At 50.2% G+C, this 6,682-nt stretch overlaps 1 non-coding gene across 1 annotated transcript; it reads left to right on the top strand.

Annotated features, from left to right (window-relative positions):
* Positions 1 to 986: 986 nt before the first annotated feature.
* TRNAK-CUU (transfer RNA lysine (anticodon CUU)) lies at positions 987 to 1,059 on the top strand. Its single transcript has one exon. It is a non-coding gene; the product is annotated as a tRNA-Lys (tRNA).
* The last annotated feature ends 5,623 nt before the right edge of the window (positions 1,060 to 6,682 follow it).

Below are 6,682 nucleotides of genomic sequence, written 5' to 3'. Positions count from 1 at the left end.
TGGTCATTGGGCTCAGTCACTGTGCCTGTGGCTGGAGCTGCAGCAGCTGCCATACCTGCCGGGGGAGCCAGGACCACGCCAGTGGCTGTGGCTGCGGTGGTGCCGTTCGGGGGGGCTGTGACTGCCTGCTGGGCTGGAGGGGCTGCAGGGCCGGCTGGGGGGGCAGCGCCAGTCGCAGTGCCTGCCGCTTCGTTTCCCGCCCTTTCCCCTTTGGGACACTGAATCAGGTTGAACATAGCTCGGTAGGCGTGGGCCAGACCCCAGCACGTTGCAGTGATCTGTGTCTCTCTCGAGTTCCCAAGGTGGCAGCACACGTTTTGCAGGTATTTTACCAGATTGTCCGGATTCTGTATTTGTTCAGGGGTGAGTTTAAAAAACATCGGGGGTGCCCACTGCCCTAGACACCTGCCCATGCTGTCCCACACACCCAGCCACTCACAGCTATCCAGCCCCGGGGCAGGTCTCTGCACGATGTTCTTAACGACTTGTTTAACCCTAAACAAAAGCTGAAACCCATTCAGGAGGCAGAACAAAAGGAGAGTGCTGCCCTGAGCATCCCACGGGTACTCGAAATTATCAAAAGCCGTTAGGACCAGCCTAAGGGAAAGAGGGGGGGCGAAAGAGTGGGGGAAGGTATCCCCTCTGGTTTTCCCCACAGACTGGGTTTGATTATTAACAAATTCTAAGACATAGGATCCGAGGTATGGAAATGATCGCAGTGCCGCATGCAAATACAAGCCTAATTTCATGCACAGTGATGTTACCATGTCATAAGTCGACATCATACAGTACAACAAAATATCATCATCCTGATCTTTTTCCTCGCGATGGTGAACAGCACCACATGGAAAACATAGTGCAAGTAAGGATTCAAAAACCACAGCCATCTGATCACATACAGAAACATTTTTTACCAGCGACTAGTTAACTAACACAGAAAAATGCCTATAACAAAATTTAACAAAATCTAAGAAAGCAGTTTTAACGCCCAGCTAGCTCAGTCGGTAGAGCATGAGACTCTTAATCTCAGGGTCGCGGGTTCGAGCCCCACGTTGGGCACCAATTAAGTGTTTTGGTTTCAGCTGCCGCCAGCAACAAATGCGCCACGCGGTCGCCCCTCCCCCCGCCACGGTGCAGAGGAGAATGGAAAGAAACGGGCAGAAACTGGTGGGTCGGGATAAGGGCAGTTTAACAGAACAGCAAACAGAGGGAACAGGAACAACAATACAGAGAGGGGGATTACACAGAACAAACCGCACAACCCCACAGACCCGCTCTCCCTGACATGACCGGCGCCGCACACTCCCGAGCCGCGAGAGAGTCCCTGCCGCGCCGCCCCCCCCCCCACCGGAACCCAGCGTGATGGCACATGGTATGGAATACCCGGCTCTGTTTGGCCAGGTGGGGTCAGCCCCCACCCCCCGGCTGTGCCCCTTTCCTGGAGTCTGGTGAAAATTAACCCCGTCCTGGCCAAACCCAGGACACACACATTGCTTCAAATTTTATATATATGGATGAAAAGACTATACAGTTTTTTTCATTGCTTATTCAACTTTTCTGAGAACTAATTAGCATATGTTAATGTATTTCACACATGTCTGTTAGCGTCCCCGAGTGGTCTTCGGGGGTCTTCAGATGAAGGTTTATACTCTTCATCACAGTGTTCGCTGGTTGACCTTTGTTTCTGTGCAAACTCAGTTCTAGGATCACGTATACCATGTCCTTCCAGGTTGTTTTGCTCTGGTCTTGTTGCCCTCTTGGTGTCTCTTTATCTCTGTAGCTTGGTGCACCTGCCCTCCCAAGGCCGAGCTGTCTAAATAACATTATTTAGGAGTCTTTCTATCTTAGAGCTTTTCTGTCCCCCCCCAAAACAGCAAGTCAAGCTTGTCTAAGTAGCGTTATTTAGGAGCCTCTTTATTTTAGACCTTTCCTGTCTTCTCAAAACAGCAAGGATCTACTTTAGTTTAATTACAATCATTCTAGTAAGTGGAAATTTTACATTTAAAGGTATCAATCCCTCTTTTTCTTTTGAGGATTTGTAGCTAGAAATCTATGAATCCTCACTATTGTATTTTGTAGGTATTATTTTCAAATTTCTTCAGTCTTTCATTCCAAGGGTCCGGGAAAAGTATTTTCCGGTTTCTATTTGGTGTCTAACCTTGCTCCTTTTCCAATCACTGTATGTCTTAGCTGAATTCTGTCTTTATTGATATATACACAGCAACTGGTATTAAGGATCATACATACTCCCCCTTCTTTGGTGGTCAATAAATCTAATGACATTCAATTCTGTAGCACAACTTTACTAAGGGATGATACTTCCATCTGTAAATTTTCCATAGTATTTATTGTTAGATTTTCCATCTTCTCTAAAACTGTGGAAATGTTTATTATTGCTTTCTCTAGCTCACTTACTCCTAGCCACAGTAAGAACCATCTGACAAAGCTATGACATTTTGTTCCCCTACTTACAAGTGTTCACTAATAAAGCCTAGGTTTAACAAAGTTACCGCCGTAATCACAGTTTCAAACCACCAGCTTTTTCAACGATCCATCCTGGTTTAGGAGCCTTCTTCACTCGAGAATAATGGATCCAGGCTGGTCGTTCTCAAATCTTGATTGCAGTAAAAGTGGTCAGCAATACCTGGTAAGGTCCATTCCACTTCTCTCTCAGTGGGTCACCTGAAAAATTTTTGACATAAACCCAATCTCCAGGGCTAAATGGATGGATCGAGTGATCTAACCCTTTAGCCCTGGTACCCAAGGCATTTTTACTAATCTTTTCTAATTGTTTTCCCAAGGATATAACATAATTCTGTAGATATTGACTTTCCAACTGGTTCAAATCTTCCCCTTGATATTTAGCCTGATATGGTCTCCTATATAGTATCTCAAAAGGGCTCAGATTTTCTTTGGTCCTAGGCTTTACATGTATCCGAAGTAGTGCAATAGGCAATGCTTGGTACCAATATAGATTCGCTTCTTGGCATACTTTTGCTATCTGTTGTTTTATCATGTGGTTCATCTTTTCTACTTGCCCACTGGCTTGTGGTCTGTAGGGCATATGTAACTGCCAATTGATTCCTAATAGTCTGCTGACCTGTTGCACTACTTATGCACAAATATGTGTCCCCCTATCTGAGGAGATAATTGTCAGTACCCCAAATCAAGGTATTATTTCGTTTAATAATACCTTAGTTACTTGCCTTGTTTTGTTTGTTCCACAAGGGGATGCCTCTGGCCAAGCTGAAAAGGTATCCATAAGTACTAACAAGTACCTGTACCCTCCTTTTCTTGGAAGTTCAGAGAAATCAATTTGCCAATGGTCTCCCAGTACACTTCCCTTCCCAATACTTCCTAATTGTACCTGGTTACCTGTGTTGCGGTTATTTTTTAAACATCTCTCACACTGTTGGGTTACTTGTCGGACTGTAGTATACAAATTTTTTACTAATAATTTCTGATTTAAAAATTTATACAGGGAGTTGTCCTGGGTTCGGCCAGGACAGGGCTAATTTTCACCAGAAGCCAGAAGGGGACACAGCCGGGCGGGCTGACCCAAACTGGCCAAACAGAACAGAGTATTCGATACCATGTGCCGTCATGCTGGGTTCCGATTGGGGGAGTGGGGCGGCAAGAAGTCAGTCACGGCTTGGGATCACGCAGGGCACCGGGCGATGAGAGTTGTTTTTTTATATTCTCCTTATCTGTATTGTTGTTGTTACTGTTCACCACTGAAGGCGAAGGGCTCTGAAGCCGAGGCTCCCGCCGAGGGACCCTTCCTGAAGTGGCAAAACCGCAGCAGCAAAGCAGCAAAAGCACCAGGAGAGAGAACAGACCCCAGGTCACCCCTCCCCCCCACACCCAGCGGGAAAGAGGGAGCTGCTAACGAGCCGCAGCTCTGACTCAGCCTGGGCGGGGTCGAGTGTGACAGCGGCCAAACCCCCTCACGTACAAGAGCAGCCCCCAGGAAGCGCGAGTGACCAGGGCCAGCAAACAGGGTGTGGTGCATTAGCCAGGGTGCGGCACGGCACGGCAGTTCGTGCAGCAGTTCGCGCGGGCAGGGCGCAGTCCCCCTCCTGGTAACCCAACTAGTGGACATTGCCCTCCCAGGAGATCTTCTAGCTATGGTTTCCACCTGTGGGAAAGCCATTGCTAGAAGGAGTGTGGGGACCCAGACAGAGGCCCCACACAAACACACAGCTGTCCAGGTCTCTGGCTGCAGGGAGTGCCTGAGCCTGGCACTCGTACCAGAGGACAGCAGAGACAACAGCTGTGTTCGGTGCGAGCAGGTGAATGACCTGCTCAGCCTGGTGGCAGAGCTGAAAGAGGGAGAGGTTAAGGAGCATCTGGGAGTGTGAGAGGGAGATCGACTGGTGGAGCTGCACCCTGCCCTCCCTGAGGCCAAGACAGCAGAAGGCGGCTCCACGAAAAGCAGAGAACCCCCTGCCCTCTTGCCACCAAGCAGAAAGAGGAGACCTAAGAGACAGGGGGGAATGGAAACAGATCCCTGCTTGGGGTGGCAGGCGAATCCCCTCCCGGCCTCCCTCGCCTGCCCAGTTGCCCTTAAGCAACAGATAGGGGGCTCTGGTATGTGAGGGCCAGGCAAATGAGGATGCGGGTGAAGGTCCATCCAGGGGATTGCCTAGGAAGAGTCAGTCAGCCCCACACATTATGACTGCCTTGGCTAAGAAAAAACAGAGGGTAACTGTCATAGGTGATTCCCTTCTGAAGGGAACGGAGGGCCTGATATGCTGACCATACCCATCCCACAAGGAAGTCTGCTGCCTCCCTGGGGCCCGGGTTAGGGATGTTGCTAGGAAACTCCTTGGTCTGGTGCAGCCTTCTGATTATTACCCGCTGTTGGTAACGCAGGTTGGCAGTGATGAGATCACAAAGAGAAGTCCCAAGGCCATCAAAAGGGACTTCAGGGCACTGGGGCGACTGGTTGAAGGATCAGAGGTGCAGGTGGTGTTTTCTTCAATCCCATCAGTGGCAGGGAAGAGCACTGAAAGGGGCAGGAAAACTCACCTGATTAACAGGTGGCTCAGGGACTGGTGTCGTTGGTGGAATTTTGGTTTCTTTGATCACGGGGAGGTTTACACAGCACCAGGCCTGCTGGCGACAGACAGAGTCCAGCTATCTCAAAGGGGGAAAAGGATTCTTGCCCACGAACTGGCAGGGCACATTAAGAGGGCTTTAAACTAGGTTTGAAGGGGGAAGGGGACATCACCGAGCTCACTAGGGATGAGCCCAGGCGTAGCATGCCAGTGTCAGGGGTGAGATCGACAGCCCAGCTCAAGTGTGTTTACACCAATGCATGTAGCATGGGCAATAAACAGGAGGAGCTGGAAGCCACTGTACAGCAGGACAGCTATGACTTGGTTGCCATCACAGAAACGTGGTGGGACAGCTCGTGTGACTGGCATGCTGTCGTGGATGGCTATAGACTCTTTAGGAAAGACAGGCCAACAAGGAGAGGTGGGGGAGTTGCTCTGTATGTGAGGGAGCAACTGGAATGCACTGAGCTCTGCCTGGGGGCGGATGAAGAACAAGTCGAAAGCTTATGGGTTAAAACTAAGGGATAGGCTACTATGGGTGACATTGTTGTGGGTGTGTAATACAGGCACCCTGACCAGGAGGAGGAAGTTGATGAGGCCTTCTATAAGCAGTTGAAAGCAGCCTCACAGTCACAGGCCCTGGTTCTCATGGGGGACTTCAACCACCCTGACATCAGCTGGGAAGACCACACAGCCAGGCACATGCAGTCCTGGAGGTTCCTACAGAACATCGATGATAGCTTTCTGATGCAAGTGGTGGAGAAACCAACAAGGAGAGGTGTGCTGCTGGAACTTGTACTAACAAACAAGGAGGGACTGGTGGAGGATGTGAAGGTCGGAGGTAGACTCGGCTGCAGCGACCGTGAAATAGTGGAGTTCAGGATCATGCGTGGAGGAAGCAGGGCGATAAGCAGGATCAAAACCTTGGACTTCAGAAGAGCTAACTTTGGCCTCTTCAAGGAGCTATTTGGAGGAATCCCGTGGGTCAGGGCTCTTGAAGGCAGGGGGGTCCAAGAGAGCTGGTCGCTGTTTAAACATCACTTCCTCCATGCTCAGGATCGGTGCATCCCCCTGAGAAAGAAATCTAGCAAAGGAGGCAGGAGACCCGCATGGATGAGCAAGGAGCTTCTAGCAGAGATCAGGTGGAAGAGAAAGGTTCCTGGAATGTGGAAAGAGGGACAGGCCACTTGGGAAGAGTACAGGGATGTTGTCAGAGCATGCAGGGAAGCACCGAGGAAGGCCAAGGCCCACCTGGAATTGAAGCTGGCAAGGGATGTCAAAGACAACAAGAAGGGCTTCTTCAAGTACATCAGCAGCAAACGCAAGACTAGGGACAATGTGGGGCTGCTGCTGAATGAGGCGGGTGCCCTGCTGACGGAGGATGCAGAGAAGGCAGAGTTACTAAATGCCTTCTTTGCTTCAGTCTTCAGTGCTAAGGCCGGCCCTCAGGAATCCCAGGCCCTGGAGGTAAGAGAGGAAGCCTGCAGAAAGGATGATCTTCCCTTGGTCGAGGAGGACTGCGTGAGGGATCGCTTAAGCAGTCTGGACACCCACAAATCCACTGGCCCCAATGGAATGCACCCACGAGTGCTGAGGGAGCTGGCAGACGTCATTGCTGAGCC

The sequence above is a fragment of the Opisthocomus hoazin genome, chromosome W, assembly GCF_030867145.1.
Source record: "Opisthocomus hoazin isolate bOpiHoa1 chromosome W, bOpiHoa1.hap1, whole genome shotgun sequence".
Taxonomy (NCBI): domain Eukaryota; kingdom Metazoa; phylum Chordata; class Aves; order Opisthocomiformes; family Opisthocomidae; genus Opisthocomus; species Opisthocomus hoazin.
Note: the sequence above shows the minus strand (reverse complement) of the source record. Positions and strands in the feature narration are given on the sequence as shown.